At 34.1% G+C, this 21,197-nt stretch overlaps 1 non-coding gene across 1 annotated transcript; it reads right to left on the bottom strand.

Moving 5' to 3' along the window:
- Nucleotides 1-4,860: 4,860 nt before the first annotated feature.
- LOC133859000 (small nucleolar RNA Z221/R21b) lies at nucleotides 4,861-4,957 on the bottom strand. Its single transcript, XR_009898668.1, has one exon. It is a non-coding gene; the product is annotated as a small nucleolar RNA Z221/R21b (small nucleolar RNA).
- Nucleotides 4,958-21,197: the final 16,240 nt, after the last annotated feature.

A 21,197-nucleotide genomic window follows, 5' to 3' on the forward strand; every position in this document is an offset into this window, starting at 1 on the left:
TATAATTTACCTTCTTCAAATATTTGTAACAGTTTTGAATACTGAAATTCAAAATCGGGATGAGCTTAATTAACCACGTACAAATCGCTTGAAGTAGCTAGGTACGAAGAAGAAGGAGGTTCATTAATTAACCATGCAGCTAGCTAGCTGTATCGTACTGCCCCGCGCGTACGTATTGGGCATTCATCCAAAAAAAGAAGAAAGGATCTGATTGGAGGGTGGGGTGGCCACACATGCATTGCCTCGGCCACCCTAGCAACCGTCTTAATCGATCCCTTGCAACAATCTTGGCGAGATACATGTTTGATCGATGCATGTTTGAGATCGATGTTTTGTTGCTTTCTTTTATTGTCCACCATGCATTCTAAAAGTAAAAGCCACCTTCCGTGGTCGTGGTTTTCCCATCGGTCCTGTCTTTAGCCCTATGTTCTGCTCTTGTGCCCTTTTCAGCATGACATTCAATCAAAATAAAACAAATTTGGCTTGGTTCGGAGTTCCATATTGATTGAACTTATCACTACTCAACAAAGAAAAGCCCCAAGATAGATCCTATCAATGCAGCTAGCTAGCCAAAACATGACTGACCCAACACATGTACACCATTATCTACGCTATAGAGATTTTGCCTAATATTATAAGGCCTACCCTGTGTCCCCTTCCGAGACAATAAGGGACCCATCACTCCAAGTTGTCTACCAATTGCTTAACTTTAGCTCTCGTGTTAGGGAAGAAAACGATGAGAAAAAAATAACAAGATTTGGATAGATAGAGATAAGCACGAACTGATCATCAGAATTTCTAAGCCAGAATATTTTATGAAGGAGAAAATATCAAAAATGGTCTAAACCACATGACCAACTTCTCTTACTTTCCCACTGTCAAGATAAACGTGGCCACTCTGTGACCAAAGGGAATTATATGTCTTTGCAAAAAATATACTCAGTCGTCTACGTGTTTACATTTATCCAAGAAAAATTAAGTTCCACGCAACACGCATAAGATATGCAATTAATTAATATAATGATCATTTGGATATGCATGTGGCCTGCATCAATTAATATATGTTTGATTTATCTTTTGAAAAACGAACTAAATCTTATCCTCGATCAGAAGGATGTGTACGTACGTTATCCTCGATTTGCAGGATGTCACTTTTCTTTTATCCTTCATAAGATTTCAGGCCTGAATTTCCCGTATTAAAAGATAAAATGCTACATATTATGCTTTAATCTAATTAACTATGGCATGGCATTATATATTAATAATTAATCCACCACATTAGCTTTAATTATCATAGTAGCACTTATTTATTGAGCACCAGCCAAGAGGGCCCAAACAAATCCACACACACGTACACTAGAGGGCCGAGCCATGCAAAGCTCTTCTCCCATTGGGCCCTGTGTTTTTTAGGAAGTAATTGGGCCGAACAAGGTAAATGGATGTTATTTGTAGCCTCGCTCGGCCCTGCTTTCTCACAAGATTTTAATTTCAGCTAAAACGCATACAAAGCTAATTGAACACGAATTAATGAATATTCTAATTAGAAAAAAAAAAATTAATGAATATTCTATCATATTTTGAAGATCAACGAGATTATATAAAGATTACTAGGCCGTTTTTCCCCGTCCTTAACCGTTGTGCCAAAATGTCTTTGAGGTCATTTAAAAAAAAATAATAATAATAATCTTTGAGGTAATTAAGCCGTGTTTTTCAATTAGGTTAACGATTTTTTTTTAAAAAAAATAATAAAAATAAAATTATTATTCAATATGGGGAAAGGGCAAAAAGGGAAGAAGGTTTAACGACTTTTTTAGGATCAAGGATGACGCATTTTGAAAAGCTCTTTTTGGCGCTTACGCGGTGGCTACGCCTTCGTACTTGGTGGGTGCATTTTAGCTAGGGCTCAATATCTATTGTTTTCACATCCAAAACTCTATTTTAAGTTATTTTTTGCCATTTTTAATTTAATTCAGTTTAATTTTATATTTTTTTTGGGATTGCTAGGATTTTTTTTTTTTTTTTTTTTCATTTCTACAAGAATTCAATTTATATCTATTACTTTATTTTATTATCTCCAAATTTCTAATCTTCTTCACTCTTTTTTTTTCTTAGGTATTACATTCTCTCTAAATTATTACCTAAAAGTCATTTGCGTCTCAGATCTTTGAGGGACGCCGGCCTCTCATATCTCCGACGTAACTGGTAGTCCTCCCTCCACCATTTGCAGCTTCAGGCAAGGCTTGTGTTCTTGGGAGCCAGATCCTTTCCTATATCCCTAGTTGGCCTCGATGCTCTCTCACTTCCAATTGTGTTCTCGATAATTTGATATACATTCTGTTTTGGGCATGGGGTTTCTCATAAGCATAATCTGCTAACAGCCTTATATGGGCTTCTCCTCCACAGCAAGCCTATACTCACAAAAGAAATTAGGTCTAGTAATGGTGAAGATAGTTCAACTTTTCTACAAATCTTCTATACATGTCTGGACTCAAGAAGCTCCCATTGATAAATCATCAGTTTTTTTATTTGGATCCACTGGATCGAGTATCAATTGGTTTGGACCCCATGAATCTCGTATCTTTCAAAAGGTCTAGAGTATACTTTCGTTGAGATAAACGGATACTACCAACTTGTTAGAATGTATTTTCATCCTATGGTGACCGTAATCAAATCATTATAATTGATAATCAAATCTTTGTAATTTGATTAATTACCTTATCTGTATTGGATTCACCTACCACATTTTCTTTATAAATAGTGATTATTTGAGGAACATATATAATTAAGTGTTTTGTTCACATCCATTTCTGCTATTTATTTGGCGGGAAGGGATGATCGATGGAGGTCTCGAATTTATAATGGTCCACACTTTGGTCTCAAATCTATCAAATTAAAAACTATGATCTTAAAATTAAAATTACCAAAAGCACATGGGGATCATGCCTTGGTTTAAAGCTTAAATGATGACAGTCGTTGATCTTGACATAGGATCTTCTTGTCTCAAACCCCTCCCTCGTCGGAAGAAACCCTCCAATTCTCCATTTATGGAGATTGAAAAACTAGTAGTTGTAACATATATCATGCACAATCCATTGCATAAAAGCTTTCGGAATTCTATTGGCCGGCCTGGCCTTGAGAACTTCATGAATAAATTTCTCAATGTTGATTCTACTCAAAGGGAGACATTCTCATAGAGCTAGTAGAGCTATCCAAATTTTTCCGAGTGTTACATTTTTTGTTAAGGTTAAAGTAAATTCTGAAATAAAAGATAATATAAAAAAAATAAAAATAAAAAATTAAGCAGAATAATTTTTTATTCATGGCTTTAACAATTGCCGGAAAACAACAAAGTCCAATATTTTCCTCCTAGCTATCACAAATTAATTTTATACACTGATATGTACTTTCTTTCTTCACTTTTTTTTTTTTAAAGACCAGTACTCATATGTTTATGTTTAAATATTTTTGCATGTACTCACGAGTCAAAATATGTAAAAAGAAATGTAAAGTTTAATTAAGAAAATTAAAAGTCAAAGCAAAAGGAGAAAGAGTACGGAAGGAAGGAGTACAAATTTGCGGCCCAAGAAAGACTGCAATGAGTCAATGACTGATTTCCAGCATTTTTTTTTTAAGTGTACGTACTTTTTTTTGCAACTAAGAACATGTGTCAACTGTTAAGAGAGGAAAATGATTTTCGCATTATTAAAAGTGTATAATTTTTACATTATTAAAATATATTGGTAGGATTTATACACGTAAATTAATTTCATTATGTATGAGTCTCATTAATGTATCTTAATTGTGTAAAAGTTATGTACTTTTAGTTGTGCAATTAACACATCCCGTTAAGAGATACTATAAGTGAATTCTTTATTTTTTTAGTTAAAATTTAACTAAAAATTTATTTTTTTTAGTTTAATTAACAATTTTATTAAAACACCATACAATACACTTTCTAAATTTCACTTTAATATTCTATTTAAATATAATTTTTATTCTATATTCTTTTTTTATTATCAAAATCATCACACAAACCGAGAAAGAGTGAGAAAATGAGAGAGATTGAGTAAGAAAATGAATATAAAAATGTATGAAAATGAGATAGAGAGGAAGATTGTTTCTCCAAATATGGAATAGAAATGTGACAAGTATTAAAATACGAGAAATGATCCCTACACTCATTTCTCACAACAGTCCCACAACAAGCTGACGTGGCTGGTAATATTTTATTATTTTTTTACAAAAAGAAAAGAAAAGAAAATAATAAAATATTACCAGCCACGTCAGCTTGTTGTGGGGCTGTTGTGAGAAATGAGTGTAGGAATTATTTCTCTTAGAACACTCACGTACAATGGACTATTCATATTTAATTTTTTATCTATATTTTTAACAAAAATTACAAAAATGCCCAAATAAAACTCTTTAGCAGTTTTTTTTTTTTTTTTTGACATGTCCACACAATAGAGAGTAGGGGGAATTCGAACTATTGGCCTCTAGGGCTGAGCATGAGCAGGGATGAAGTTTTTTTACCCTGCCCCACAGGGGTGTGGGTTCCCTTGCAGGGCGAGAATAAACGGGGCGGGGATCTGCAGGTTAAAAGAAAGGAACCATCAAAGGCCAAAGTTCATCCTCACCAATGAGTATAGGTCCGCATCATGGTTAGGTCTTCCGAAGAAGACCCCCATCATTTGGATCCCTTCTTTTATTTCTTTTATCTGGACTATAAATATAAAGCAAGCGCAAAATTCCTGAAGAATACTAAAAACAAAAACTCTAAAAATAATAATAATAGCCACAAAGTATTGAAACAGAACGAGAAATATTAAGGAAAAATAAATTGGAAGATAGAAGTAAAGATAGGAGCTCAGAGATCAATGGGTACGAGAAATTTATCAGCACAGATTGATTGTAAAAATCATCAGAGTGGTGCATGACTATCTTAGAGTGGTACTGAATCTACCGATTGTGGGTGGCGGGTGAGTCCGTGCGTGCGGGCCGGTGAGGCGAGTGGGGTGCTACCTTGCTGCAGGGCGTGACGTGAGGATTGGTGAGACGAGTGGGGACCGTGGGGTGCTGCAGGCCCGCCATGCTGCAGTGAATCCAGGGGAGGTAGGGAAAACTTAGGGTTAGAAGAAGTTAGAACCGAAGGAAAGGAAAGTTAAAAAGAGTAAAGAAAGTGAAGTTTCTGTCTTTTTTCGTTTTTCATTTTTTTTTTTTTTCAAAATTTGTGGGGCGGGGCGGGGACCCGCAAAATTTCAAGAGCTCCCCCCAAAACCCGCCCCGCACGGTGCGGGGGGCCCAAATAAGGCCCCGTGGCCCGCACCATGGGTGCGGGTTTTAGCCTTTGCGGGGCGAGGCAGTGCGGGGAATTTGCTCACTCCTAGTGACCTCCGCTTCATGAGGCGTGGTTTCCAGCTGATTGAGCTACCCCTTGGAGACCTCTTTGCAAATGTTAAGCTTAACATTTGACAGATTTTCTCTTTACATTTAAAGAGCCAAAAAGACAATGTTATATTTTTTTAATAATACTTTTTACAAACTGTGCCAATGTTCTCCATTTCTAATAAATAAAAACTAGCTGTTCCATTATATGGGAGTTATTGTGAATGATTAAAAAAAGTATTTATTTAAAGTAGAAAAACATTTAGAGAGTTTGTTATTTGATGGTTTAAAAAAGTGACTAGATAAAACCCTTAAAATAGATTTTGTAAGTTAAATTTAAAGAAATTATAAAGAAACCAAAATTTGGCTAAACATCGCTAGTGAGGTCTCCAAATTTTAGTTGAACAATCGACTTTTGTTATTTTATTTATCATTTTAACAAACTTCATACATCAAACTCTCAAAATATTTTTTTATTTCAACTAAATATATATTTTTATTATTGGTTTTAAACTACTAGCCTACCACTCTTAACAAATGAGGAGAGAGGAAAAGTTAAGTGAAAAAAAGAGAGAAATGATAAAATATTCAATAGTTCATAAAATTTGTGAATCAAATTTGAAGTGAAATTCTGACAAGAGACAAAATAGATAAATTATATAAAGTTTGTTGAAGTTGACTTTTTTGAATTTTTTACCAAATTTTGATGAAAAATTTGAAATTGAGAGCTCATTAAGGATGCTCTAAGTGATTTAATTTTATATTGGGTGGATGTTGATAACCTTGTGACCCTAAACACGCCTAGAGATGGGTGAATATGTGTTTTGGATTCAAGCACAACAACTATTGAAAAATTAAAATTAAGAACCACACACAATATCACCCAAAATCAAAGTATAAAACAAATCAAACACGTGAATCTTGATGTTGAAGTATAAATATTTTGAAAAACTCTTCAAAATAAAATAACTTCACGATAACCAAATCTAAGAAATTCATTTCACTATTGAAGAATCAAATTACACACAATTTATATCTACAAAACTTTTGTAATTAAACCTGACGTGTACCCCGGCCAATAAAAGAACCGTTTGTCTTTACCGTAGTAACTTCAGAACTTTGATCAATTCTTTTATCAAGTCTCCTCTTACAATTTGAAATTTTGGTGGCCGAAGATTTTTAGAAAATTGTGTGGTTTTGAAAAAGTCTAAGAGAGGTATAATTAGCCTAACAAACCTAGACTTACACCGGCCAATATGTTTTGACACAACATTTTGCCAACAAAAAGATAACGAGGGGCTTTTCCCAACAGTGCTGCAAGTGCATGTGAGTGGTTCGGCGCGCAGGGCAAATTTTGGCATCATTTACAATTTATATATGGTGGACTCTCGTAGGGTTCTCAATCTATTTGATCCATGGTAGGGTGGACTAAGAACGTGCGACCTGTATGTACAGTTATGAGTGTTGGAACATTGATACTGATCATACATGTGATCTACATGATACTTAGTAAAGACTTGTGATCCTGGGGAGAGTAATTTGACAAAAAAATATAAGTTTAAGTTTTTGGGTTTGTTAAGGCAAAATGGCCTAAAAGATAAATTTGATCGAGGATTCGAATATTGGTGGCTTTGAGGCGTATAAGAGAGACTTTCTTTAAGGTGCTATTTTCCCCCACTATGAAAGTTTGCCGGAATACAATAAAGTGGCCTAAAATCTACATATATCAATTTTGAAATTTTCTCTTTAATTAGAACCTCTATAACAATAAAGTGATTGTTCTTCTCTAATTCCAAAAAGTCAAGCCACCATTCTTTAGTGATGAGATCTGCTGCTCTAGCTAACAAATCTTATATATTTTACCCATGACATAAATGTCTTTCCACGGGAACAAGTCCGCTGCGAGCCGAGCGAACTACATTACTCAACCGATCCGAGCCAAGGCACCATTTACCAAGTGGAACTTGTTACTATCTTTACTAAGCCAACCGCACATTCTCCTTGATCTGGCTGCTTCTTGCTCACCGAAGCGTACTTTGTTTTTCGGAACCAACAGCTCCTTCTCTATTCCTTCTAATTTATTTGTAAGAAAGCGGTTTTTTCCTCATATTCTTCCCTAACCTTATATGGAAAAAAAAAATGCTTAAGGAAAAGACACCGGGGTAGAAAAAGATCAGGGAGTTATTGTTGAGAGAAATCATATTTCGATAGAAAAATTTGGACCGAATTTTTAGCTAGACTTTAAGTTTGAAATGTTTTGAAAGTATCTTAATAGAGAAATGATCCCTACACTCATTTCTTACAATAGCCTCACAACAAGCTGACGTGGCTAATAATATTTTCTTATTTTTTTGTTTTGTTTTCATTTTTTTTGTAAAAAATTAATAAAATATTACTAGCCACGTCAGCTTGTTGTGGAACTGTTGTAAAAAATGAGTGTATGAATCATTTCTTATCTTAATATTCCAACTTTCATACGTGTGTTCACTTTGACTAAGTGAGCCGTTTCTCAACATATATTTGGTAGCAGTCTAATAAGACTTTAATTCATTCTTTAATTCTTTCATTCGGAAAAAAATAAAAATAGAAATAATCATCTCCTATAATCTTTTTTTTTTTTTTTTTTTTTTTTCATTTCAATTAGAGAAATGAAAATATATATATATACCAGTTCCATGCACTCTTTCCAAGGTCGCACCATGTTCAGATGTTGCACTTATTTTCAAATCAATACGTGGAAACTCCTTTTTCAAATAGTTTCACCCTTTCAAATGATTGCATCTTTCTAAAAGAGCGTCTATTGCACGTTTTCCAAACGATACTTGATACGTACAGGAAGAGAGTTAGAGACCAAGACTATCGAGAACAGCGAAGAGTAGTTAGATAAGATAGAGGTGTTAATAAGAGGATATGTCCTCAAGTAGTTAGGTGGTACTAGGTCTCAAAGAGATGTAGTGTTCTCGTAGCAGAGTCCTAGTAGCAAGTCTATTGAGTAGTTTTTAGCTGTTTTGATTAATAAAATTTGATGAGCTTATTAAATATGTTCTTACAACTCTTAAGATATTTTATTGAGTACAATTTTTTTTTTCTTCAAATCTCAATTATTGTAGTGATTCAAAAACTGTTACCATGTATTTAATTCAAAAATAATAATTGAGATTTGAAGGACAATTTTTTTAAAAATAAAAAATAAAAAATTATAGGCGTTTATAAATTATATGGCCCAAAACAGCGGATCTGGTTCTTCATGAATCATGGACTTGACATAAAGGATGGCGCGCGTGCATCATGGGTGAAAAAATAAAAATTATTGGAGTACTGTGTCTACTGTCTGCCCACGCGCATAGATTCTTTCGGTTTCGCTCGATCCATTTGTTTTGCTGTCGCCTGTCACTAGCAATGCCGAATATGTTTAGCTCTATATAGCAAACACACGTGGCAGTGAATTATTAATTGTCACCGCATCATATATTTACATATCATTTTATTTTTTAAAGAGAGAGAATTTTTTTATTTTTTTTATTTTCTCTTTTTTAAGCAGAGAGAGAGAGAGAGAGAGAGAGAGAGAATTGTTGCCTCTTGTGTCAAAGATAGCGAAAGAAAAATATGGTTGAGATATATAGCTCCACGTGTGTAATTAGCTGCCGTGATCAGTCAACGTCCAAAGTGCCAAACTACGAGCAGCGCTACATTTCCGAGCTTTCTATATTTACGGGCTTTCGATCTGTTTCGTTTTGGGAAAAAGAAAGGAAAGGCCATATATTAAACTCATGTGCCACCCGCCAAATACTATATAAATACTATATATATATATATATATATATATATATATATATATGCCTAAATGCCATGACTCATCCCATGCATCATTTATGGACCAAATATTACAAATTACAACCACATGATCATGTCATCATCAGTATGCATGCCATCTCGTACAAGTCATAAATGGTGATATATATATGTCATTGTCATCTAAAAACCAGTAAAGAGAAAATTAAATGGTAATATCTTCTTTAAAAAAAAAAAACAAAAGGTACCCTTCCGGGCCCTCCTCACATTTGAGAGTGCGACTGCCCCTCAAATGCTGTGACTCGTCCCATGCATCATTTATTGAACCAGGGTTTTTTAATTATTTTTTTAAAATAAAATTATTTAAAAAAATAATATTTTAAGGTGATGCGGCAAAAAAAATGACGTGACACTAACGTAAGTTGCGAAAATAGACGAAAAAAAAACGGAGAGACTCATTTCAAATTCGCGAAAAAGTTATTGAGTTAAAACTCATTTTTAAAAAGTGAGATATTATTTTCAAATCGTGTTCCAACTCAAGGAGAGCCGATACATTTATCCTTATTTTTATAATTGCTTGGTTTTCTCAAGGAAATTGAGGGAATGGTCCGAATGGTAGAAGAAAAATAATCCCTAATTTTTCCTAAAGTATATTTTACGTACAGTTTGATCTGAAAACCAAAGGAAACAAAAGAAGAAAAAATTACACTGTTTCGATCTCCCCCAAACCCAAAATCCACGTCAGTTGTTCCTTAACTCATATCTGCGTTTTTCTTCTTCATCTTTTTGTCTTAATAAGCTACAGCTAGCATTTTCAAGCTAGTATGGAATTCTACAAATGTTTCAAGAATGCCAATTTTCGTGTGTACCATCTCGATAAGTGGACCGTTACAAATCTTGTGTTACGAAGCTGTAACACCCCAATCTTATATTGAGAATAGATAAAAATAACTCACATAGAGTTAGTGGTTTATAAGAGATAGATGAGTGTTAAGTCATACATTGCCTAGTTATGTGAAATTGGCCATTTATAAGGAATTTTATGGAAACTTAAAAAATTGACAAGTCTTTTTAGGGTGATAGCGCAGATGTGCATGGCTAGCGTTTTTCATTGGGTCCTTACAAATGGTATCAGAGCCACCTAGTAACGCCAGGTCATGTGGTACAAGAGCACTGCATGACGTGGCCCTGACGAGGACGTCAGGGGTTTAAAGGGGGGAATTTGTAATAGCCCGGTCCCATATTAAGAAGAGATAAAAATAACTCACATAGAGTGAGTGGTTTATAAGAGATAGATGAGTGATAAGTCCCACATTTCTTCGTTACTAGGTGAAACTAAGCTTTATAAGGAATTTTAGGAAAACTCCAAAAATTGACTAGTTTTTTTGGAGTGATAGCGCAGATGTGACAAGCGTTTTTCCTTGAGTTGTTACAAATGATATCAGAGCCACCTAGTAACGTCAGGTCATATAGTACTAGAGCACTACATGACGTAGCATCGGCGAGGACGTCAGGAGTTTAAAGGGGGGAGTTTGTAACACTTCGGTCCCATATTGAAAAAAGATAAAAATAACTCACATAGAGTGAATGGTTTGTAAGAGATAAATGAGTGTTAAGTCCCACATTGCCTAGTTACTATGTGAAACTGGGCTTTATAAAGAATTCTAGAAAAACTTAAAAAATTGATCAGTTATTTTGGGGTAATAGCGCAGGTGTGGCTAGCGAGAGCTTTTCTTTGGGTCGTTTCATAAGCATTTCTAATACTTTTTTTTCTAGGTGAAACTGAGCTTTATAAAGAATTATAGGGAAACTTCAAAAATTGATTAGTCATTTTGGGATAATAGCACAGATGTGACTAGTACTTTTCTTTGGGTCGTTCCAAAAGCATTTCTAATACTTTTCTTTCATGAGGATCAAGAATGAGAAGAATCCATGATATAACCCTTCCATTTCTTTTGTAATTTGTTCAAATAAAAATAAAAATAAAAACCTAAAAAATAAAATAAAAAAAATGATAATACCGATATGGGAGTTGCCCCCATAATGTTATGCGGATCTCAATTCAAGGCAATCTATTTGATAGTTGTTCATAATTCCATTTCTTTTGTAATTTGTTTAGAAAGAAAAAAAAAAAAAAAAAACCTAAAAAAAAAAATGATAATACCGATATGGGAGTTGCCCCCATATTGTTATGCGGATCTCAATTCAAGGCAATCTATACGAGAGTTGTTCATACGAATAATATTAGAAATTATCTTTTTATCTTTTCAATATGATGTGATTCTTAAAATTATATTTGAATTTAAGATAGGTTATTATGAAATTTTGATCTAACAATAATTTTAAGAATGAAACCAACTTTAAGATGATAAAATGAGATGCTTAACATTATTTACTCATGCTCATACTTCATCGGATTGGACAATCCAAACAGGCTGATAAAGTTCGGGCAAACATTATAATAGGGTAGGTAGGTCTATTACACGAGATATCTTTTTTATTGCACAAATTAATGCAATTAAGGAGGTGTTTGGTAAGCAACACACAAAATTGGGATACTATTCAATAATTTTGTATTACTATTTAAATAAAAAATTCATTACAATACAAAAGTTTTTCACATTTTTATTCAAATTATTTATATATACTTTATATCACATTAATCACTTTTTACTATTACTAAAAAAAAAAAATCAACTCAACAATCTACTACCAAATACACCCTAAATATATTCGCGCACTTACTGTACATAGAGGACCAGTTTGTTAATTTTAATCAAACTTTGACTAGCTTGTTGATTAACCTAAATTCCATATGTGGTGACAGTGGACTAGTGGAATCAATTTCTTCTCCTAAAGCAAATGAGTACCACTGACGTGGCCTTATCATTATCGTAGATTTAACCTAAATCATTTTGATAGAATATTTCTAGAAAAATTAATTAAATTTTTTTAAAAAAAAAACAAAAAAAAAACGAATTGCTCTTTCCAGAAGCACAATTCGGTCTCAAGTCACTCTCAATCCCATCAAATTTATTGCGGGCTTCGTGACATTGAGTACAGAGCTTCTTAATTGGTGCAGTGCCATTGCAGGGTGGAGAAAGATCTTAAGCGGAAAACGAATGGAGAGGAGTGAATTCTCATTCTGTTCAACTTTTTATTAATTTTTTTTTAAAAAAATAAATTATATTATATTTAATTTGTTTGAAAACGAATAATGTTTTATTTAATTTTTTTTAAAAAAATTTTATCTCACAAAATTAGACTTTAAAATTCATGCACCAAATAAGAATTAAATTTTAATTTAAAAAATTAAACATTCAAACAGACCAGAAGATCCATTTCCATTGCAGGTGGCATGCAATGAGAAATATGTGAGTTTTTTTTTTTTTTTTTTTGAAAAATTCAATAAACTGTAACCAAAATATGAGATTTTTTATATATATAACAAAAGAAATGAGAAACGCTATTGGAAAGAGATGGCGGTGAAATGTGGAAAAAAGCCCAAGTTACACGTTGTGTCGGTGGTTGAAAAAAGGAAAGTTAAAACGATGGATTTAACGATAAGAATTATATATATATATATATATGCATGTTGAAGTACCGATCGAAAAGATCAGCGCATAGAAAGAAAAAGGATGCTGAAATATCAGCACCCTTTTCAGCTCCTTCCGCACCCTTTGCATGTGAACCGCCGAAACTGTCCATCAATTTCTGTCACCCACCCATCTTCTTCCTACTCTTATTTTCACACACACACACACCCAGATGGTAGATATATGTCATCACAGCCGTAGGAATCAATTTCTGCAACCCATTAATAGAGGCATATAGCAAACTATAAATTTTTTTCTTGGGTGTTCGGGATCTCAGACACCCAAGCCCGCTACACTGCCTTGACAGAATAAGGAGAGATCTGATCTGCCCCATGCCAACACAGCCTTGACAGAATAAGGAGAGATCTGATCTGCCCCAACACACTCCCCCAAAAAATAAAAAGAAAAAAGGAAAAAGAAAAGAAAGGAAGTATTTGTTTCTCAAGAAAATGAAAATGAAAATGAAAATGAAAATGAAAAAGGCAAAACCACGACTTTCTTGTCACCTCAAAGGCTTTTCATTACGGTTGTAGCCAGCAGATAACAATTATCATTCATTATCTTTGTCACAAAAGTCGAATTATCATTATCTTCGTATGGACCACAATCTAGGCTATAATACTGTTTAACATTATATAGCTTTTGTTGTTGTCATTGTCCCCTATCCTATCCATAGCACTATAACCATTACTTCTCTCACCAATATATTATTCCATTGCCATGAGGGTCACCATTATTTAGAATCACTACAATAATTGAGATTTGAAAAAAAAAAAAAAAAAATTGTACTCAATAGAATATCTTAGGAGTTGTAAGAACATTTTTAGTAGCCTCATCAAATTTTATTAGTCAAAACAGTTAAAAATTACTTTTTTCTATTTTAACCATTCACTTTTTTAAATTTAAAGCACTTCCAGCAGCCTTATTATTTTAACTATCAACTATCACTATTTTATTTAAATAATATTTTTTAAAATGGAGGCTGTAATGATGCATGAGAGAGAAAAAAAAAAGTTTTAATAGTTTTTTATAGATTTGGTGAGTGGATAGTGCTCGCTATTGTTGGTGAGGCTATTGAAGAGTTATTTTGGACACTTTCATCAAATTGACTCAACAAAATAAATAAAAACTTATTTTATTAAGGTTACTAAAAATGCTCTAAAGAATATGACGTGACAAAACCTATCCGGCACATAGTTCAATGTTTTTCACTTAAAGGGATTATATTTGAAGCTTTTTTTTAAAAAAAAAAAAAAGAAAGAAAAAATTGAAGAGTTATTCAGTGATATGATAATATAATATGCTAACGCATCTGTTACATAGATAGTAATATAAATGTTAAACAAGTTTTAAATAGCGAAAAAAAAATTACATCATTTGAGAGAACTGAGAAGTATCGTTTGGAAACTATTTGAAAAAGGAGTTTCCACGTATTGATTTGAAAATAAGTGCAATATCTGAAAATGTTGCGACCTTGGAAAGAGTGCATGGAACTGGTATATATATATATATATATACATTTTCATTTCTCTAATTGAAATGAAAAAAAAAAAAAAAAAAAAAAAAAGATTATAGGGGATGATTATTTTTATTTTTATTTTTTTCCGAATGAAAGAATTAAAGAATGAATTAAAATCTTATTAGAATGCTACCAAATATATGTTGAGAAACGGCTCGATCACTTAGTCAAAGTGAACACACGTACGAAAGTTGGCATATTAGCAACACTCCTTTTCTCCTCTTCTTTTTTTTTTTTATTTATTTCTTTCTTTCTTTTCTCTCCTTCACTAGCTACTCTTGTAAATTTAATCAGAAAAGCCCTAGAACTTACTAATTTGTGTTTTTGTGTGGTTTCACTCCTTTAAACAAACTAATTAATCAATCAACATTCAATTCTGTTAGTGATTTTGTTTAGAAGAAAAAGTCTTTTATTGGTATATATATATATATGTTGTTACAATATTGAACTAATTAACCAAGAGGACTAAACCATAGTTTTTTTTTTTTAAAAATGAAGGGACAAGAGGGAAACAAGAAAACAAACTAAGTAAGATAGGTTATCCAACAACAAAACCCAAACAAAAAAAGGCAATACAGATAGAAACATGAACAGTAGTCAATGGTTCCAAAAATGTTCCAGGCCTCTATAAGAGCCGCACAAGGCGGTACACAAGGGCAAAAGAGCTCAGTTAGGAGCTCCAAGCAGAAAAGGCATAAACCACCGCTAAGTGGATGTTGCAAGGAAAGTACTGTAACGACTCACCCACAACGATACAAATATTGTCTGCTTTTGTCTTTAGGAGGTCATCCATCTCGGTATTACTCTCACAGAAGCACGTTTAACTGCGAAATTATAATATGTTCATGGTCATCACCGCTTTAAAACGTGTTATTTATATATATTCTCATTCTCATACCCAGGCAATGTTGGACGACACAATCTACTGCCAAGAATCGAACAGGATCCATCAACGAGGAACCCAAACAACACAAACAAAGCAGCAAAACACAAACAAACCTGCCAAAAAAAAAAAAAAAAAAACTAGAATGATTACTTGAGAGTAGCATGCTCAAGTCATTGAGCTTATGATGAGGAGCCAGCATTAATTACAAGAATATTGACTACTCAATCCTGATGTAGGATAGCCTTCGAGCACCGCTCAAGCGGCCGCCCAAAAGCGGAGCAACTGAATGCTTTGCTCGAAAGGTGCTCAAGCAGAGTCGTGACAGATAGTTCAACTAGACTTTTGATTTAAGCAGTTTGATCGAAATTGGATACATGTGACAAATTTCATCTAAACACTTAAATTACAAATTGATTCTCGCATCCGTTTTGGCTTATTTAAGCTTTATTACTTCCCATAATAGTTTTACAACCTGCCCTATTTGTTGAGTCTTTTCAACTTTAGATGATTTATTGCCTTTTGAGACTTAAGTCTTTTGTAATATTTTCCACTTACATGATTTACTTGCTTTTTAAGTTTTAGTTTCCAATTTTAATTAATTTCAGTTTGTGATATAAGTAGACAATGGATGTATTGAGATGGCAAGAATTTTTAAAAAAAAAAAAAAAAAAAATTAAGAATACAATTTGAAATTGAAATTGAAGTTGTATTAGTCTTTTGTCGATCACTTAAAGAGATTTTGTTCATTTCATTTTATCAACGAATAGAAGACTTCATTCTTAAGTTCGTATCTTCCACGCTATCCACTATATGTTAAGGGGTATCAAAGCTGACATTATCCGAATTCGATGGTCAACCAACACAATGGTAGCAACCTTTTTGAAAAATAAAGACTCCTAATTAACGTGAGTGTGTGATCAATTGTGCCACAAAATATTAAATGCAAAATTTAAAAGAAACAAATATTTTGTTGACGAAGTAGAAACTCTTATCAAGAGAAAAAATACTCCGGGGTAGCCAAACCCAAGAAATCCACTATTCAGAAGGTAAAGCTAGTAACAAGACAGTAATACTCACATAACTCGATGCAGTAGTCGTATATTTAACTCTGACACGTACCTATACATGAACGCTTCCCAATCAGACTTCCTATCTGAAGGGGTATTCAATGGATTCCTTTACCTTAGGGCTCCTCTCAAAGCTAGACTTCAATTGATCAAATTACACAACACAAAAACTCTAAGAGAGCTAGTAAATCTAACAATCTCTGTCTAAACACCCTCTCTTAGCACATTAGAATTCAGTACCGAATTCTATAAAAAATACATGTTTAGAGACCTCTATATATAGGCTTTAGAAAATCTAATACAATACTGATTCGGAGTTCTCTGGGTAGCGTCCGGACCAAAATAGTGGGCGTTCAGACGGTAAGCAGCAACCGACTTCTTTTCACACAATCTCACATGTTTCTTCGTTAATCTTCAGTCTCTGCGTTCGGACGGTGTTGCCTTAGTGTCCCGACAGTTGCATGCTATCTTCATCGTGGCTAGTGCCTGCTGAGTTGTTCAGATACTTCTCGAACACTGATGGGCATCCGGATGGTAACTAGGGAACCGACTTTGCTGAGCTGTAAACTGAGGAAAAATCTTTATGGACTCCGAAAATTGCCTTCTTGATGCTTGTGACACTGATATTGCCATAAAAAGGCTATTTCCAAGTTGGAGAATTAAACTCTGAATATTCTGAAAAACTCTGAATATTTATGGCGTCCCTGTTACGGTAGTACACTGATAGGGTAGTGATTTTGTCAACGAAAGATAGCCAATAAACCAACACTTTCTAATGATGTCGATCGTGAGGGAGAGGCTTTTTCAAGAGTTGAATTCTTGGAGTTCCAACATGCGACCTTGCAAGCGTAGCGCGAGACACTGTAGGAGATACACAAATTCCATGGAAACATTTGCTAGATTGACGAGGGGACCTGTTCGGAATCGCGGGAATGATAAGGTTTGTGACAACAATGAGATTCATGTTCAACCTATTTATAACGGTAGGCCTGAACCTCTGAATAGGCAACCAGCCTATGAAGAGAATTTTAGTGACGACGAGGATGATGCTAAGGCTACTAAGTTGGCCATGAAACCTAGTAAGTTGCAATTGTAAAGACAACTCATCCCGTCACAACATCCTAAGCAGTCAACGAAACCGGTTAAGGCCCATCCACCACCAACTCAACCATAATTACAGCCTGTTGTCGAGTTCAAGGAGTCAACTCAACTAATTTGACAACTGTTCCACATCAAAACAAGGGGTCTAACATCAATAACCCCTCTATGTATGACCAACACCAAATAGAGTGGAAGAGGCAGATGATCCTTTTGCAGGAAGTAGTGGAGTTAATTATGGGAGAGGAGCATTTGAGGCAGTTGACGAAATAAAGCGTGCTAGTTATCTTGTGTAGCGGTTGCTACCCTGATCGATGCCAGAAGACACTACTCGATAGTACATCACTTTTAAGGCCCCCGAAACTCAAAAAATGGAGGGGATATTCTTCCTCGCAATGGCCATGATGACACTTGGTACCCATCTTACTGAGTGGTTCAAGTACCATCCCTCGAAGGCACCACCATATCAAGGCGAGGAAGAGTTCGTCTTAAGTGGGGTAATTGTTGTAGGGTAGCCTCCGAGCACTACTGGAGCGGGGCTTTTTTGCCACTCGAGCAATTGCTCGAAAGCGTAGCAACCAAAATCTTTGCTTGACGTATGATTGAGCATAACCAGGAAGAACACTTATCTCAAGCGACTCTCGAATGGAGCTCGAGCAGAGTCCTGACAAACAACACGACTAGACTTTTGGCTTCAGCTGTTTGATGTAGTTGACAAATTTCATTTGAATCCTTCACTTCCAAATTGACTCTTCCATCCGTTTTGGCTTATTTCAACTTTATTACTTGCCATAATAGTTTTACAACTCTTCTTTTTTGAGTCTTTCCAACTTTAGATGATTTATTCCCTTTTAAGATTTAGTATTTTGTAATGTATCCTTCTTAGATGATTTAATTGCTTTTTATGTTTTAGTTTTCCATCTTTAGGTGATTGTGGATGATGTTATAGGTAGACAATGGATGCATTGAAAGGGTAGTTTTTGTTTTTAATGAAGAATTTAATTTGAAATTGAAGTTTTATCGATCTTTTGCCAGTCACTTGCTCAGGATAAGTTTTTCATATGAGTATGTATATCAACGAATAGAAGACGCCATTGTTCTATTCTTATCTCCGCTGGTGTACAAGCAGTTGCGATTATTTCTTCTTAACCGCAATCGTGACTGCTTTGCTAAGGTTGGTTAACGGTTAACCACTGACTGGTGGTATGCGAGTTATCTGTTATTGTAAGCCAAAAGGCAATCACTAACCGCCTATCAAGTAATGAGCCTTTTGGACCACTTTTATTGTTTTGACATTCTTTGCACCTATGTTTAGGGCCTATTTTAAACTATTTTAGAAATTTTATTGTGACGTCCCACATCGCCTAGGAATGTGGATGTACTTATAAACGCAGTCTTCTTGACACAACGAGTTTTAAAGTCATGATGGTCATAAACCTATCAGAACTCCGTCGTTAAGTGTGCTTCTGCGATAGTAGTAACAGGATGGGTGACCTCCTGGAAAGTCTGGTCTAAGGGAGCCAAAAACGAAAAATATTGTGTCATTAGGGGTAGGTCGTTACAGTTATAGTGTTTTCAAACATTATAAGCCATGAATTTAAGTAGGAACAATAAAACACATAACCTATCTTGGATGATACTAAATTTGGCCCTCCTTTTTTTGTATCATTTAACTATGTAGCAAAACTAATATATTAGTAACCCAAAAAAATGAGAAAAAATAACAGGTCCCAAATGAAAAACACATGAAAACTAGGTTCCGTGTTTATTTCTAAACTTGAAACATGTTTGACAAGTGAAAAAGAACATGAAGACCAAGAGTTCCAAAATAAGCCAATTGAAAAGGAAGCAATTAGAATTCTATAAGAAGCAAATGCGATCCATGTAATTTCGTGAATCAATCTAGTGTAGCATCAATGAATCTAATAATGACAAATAATGTAAAAAATTAAAAATCACCAGCAGCATTAAAACCGCTATATTATTGTTTTTAATTATATTTAATATATATTATATATAAGGGTAGGTGGTTATTAACTACTCTGCCTAACCCTAAAACTATTAACCGCCACCACCTAAACATTTATGAAGTTGCGATTATTAGTGATTAGTACCCACCTTGCTTGTACACCCTAATATCTCCCATGCTATGGGCAACGTCAAATCCTTGACTGATTGACATTGGAGTAGGGTGGACTTCGGATAAAATGTAGCTCAAAACTTAAATAGCACCAACAACGAAAGAATATATATATATATATATATATATATATATATATATATATATATATATATATATATAAAGTGAAGAATTAATAAAATGTCTTTCTTATTTCAATGATACATGTTACACATTATATTTTATTGTACATCTTTGTATAAGAGATTTGTAAATTTACTATTGAATTTGTAAGATCTATATGTGAATCTCACAAATTCAATGATGAATTTGCGGAAGAGTTGAATAAGAGAATGCAACCAAGGTTTCTCCATTTTGATAAAGTAGCAAAAAGTTAGATGGAATGGGCAAACCCTTTTCATTACGGGTCAAACATTCTTTCCTCCCAATATGGAAAAGTCTTTTATTTTATTTTTATTTTTTTATAAGTAATAAACTAATCTTATTAAAATTGTAAGGCGCCCATAAGTATACAGAGTATACAAGAGGAGACACATAACTAGAAAGAGAAAAGCCAACAAGAAAATTATCATAACTAATCATCAGAGGGGACACAAAGGTAGTAATTTCAAGATACAAAGTATGGAAGAAAGATGCTAGAATATCCTCAAAGGACTGCTCTAAATCCTCGAAGCTCCTATTATTTATCTCCCTACAAATAGTTCAAAAAGGCAAGTGGGCACCATTTTCTACACCGCAGCACTCCTTGGCCTTCCAGTGGACCACCAACATGCAAACAAGTCGATAACCTGCCTACGCATAACTCAAGACATCCCAAAACAGCTAATTAAAGAGAACACTCCAAAAAGTAGAATTCACATCACAATGAAAAAGAGATGATCCACAAACTCTGTATCTCTCTTATACATGCAATATATGTCTATGACAATAACATGTTATTTCCTAGGGTTACCAAATGTAAAAATTTTGCCTAAAGCCGCTGACTGACCACCTTAAAGTATAATTTCATCACCATCAACTTTTTTTAATTTTTATTACTAACAAAGCTTTATCATAATTTTTATTACTAACTCACAACCTAAACAAAAAGAATTCTTTAAAAAAAAAAAAAAAAAACAACAACCTTTATATCATTTTACAACACTATTTTTTTTTATTTTTTTTATTTAAAAAAAAAACGTTAAAAAAAGAAAAATTCTGTTTTTAGTACCCATAACGGCGGGAGGGGGAGATCGATGAAAAAATCTGTCACTCGGCCAGAAAGGCGCCGTCAACACAAGTATTGGGAGCACCAAATATTGGTCATGCTGTGGATCCGTACAATCCCCTACTCTGACACATTTTTAATTAGAGGAGTCTAGACTTTCCCCTTGCAAAAAAGTGTGGTTCTTACACCGGACATTAACGACTAACACAGTACACGAAACGAATCAGAACTCGACAACGCATCCTTAAAAACTACCCTGGTTTTTCCCAAACCACTCTCTATTCCGCAAACCGCTTTTTTTCTGCCCACTTCCCTAACCCTCTCCTCTTTCTATATATGTGCAACATGTTTTCTCAAATGCCTGAACATTTGGCAAGAAGAAGAAAAGCCCATTAATTCTCTATCTCTCTTTCAGTTTCAGGTTGTTTCTCTGTTTTTGGACTTTTCTCGATCTGATTTTTATTTTGGTTCGTTTGGGTTTTCCTTTTTCTCATCTTTTGAGAAACAGAT

Source organism: Alnus glutinosa, chromosome 1 (genome assembly GCF_958979055.1).
Source record: "Alnus glutinosa chromosome 1, dhAlnGlut1.1, whole genome shotgun sequence".
Classification (NCBI taxonomy): Eukaryota; Viridiplantae; Streptophyta; class Magnoliopsida; order Fagales; family Betulaceae; genus Alnus; species Alnus glutinosa.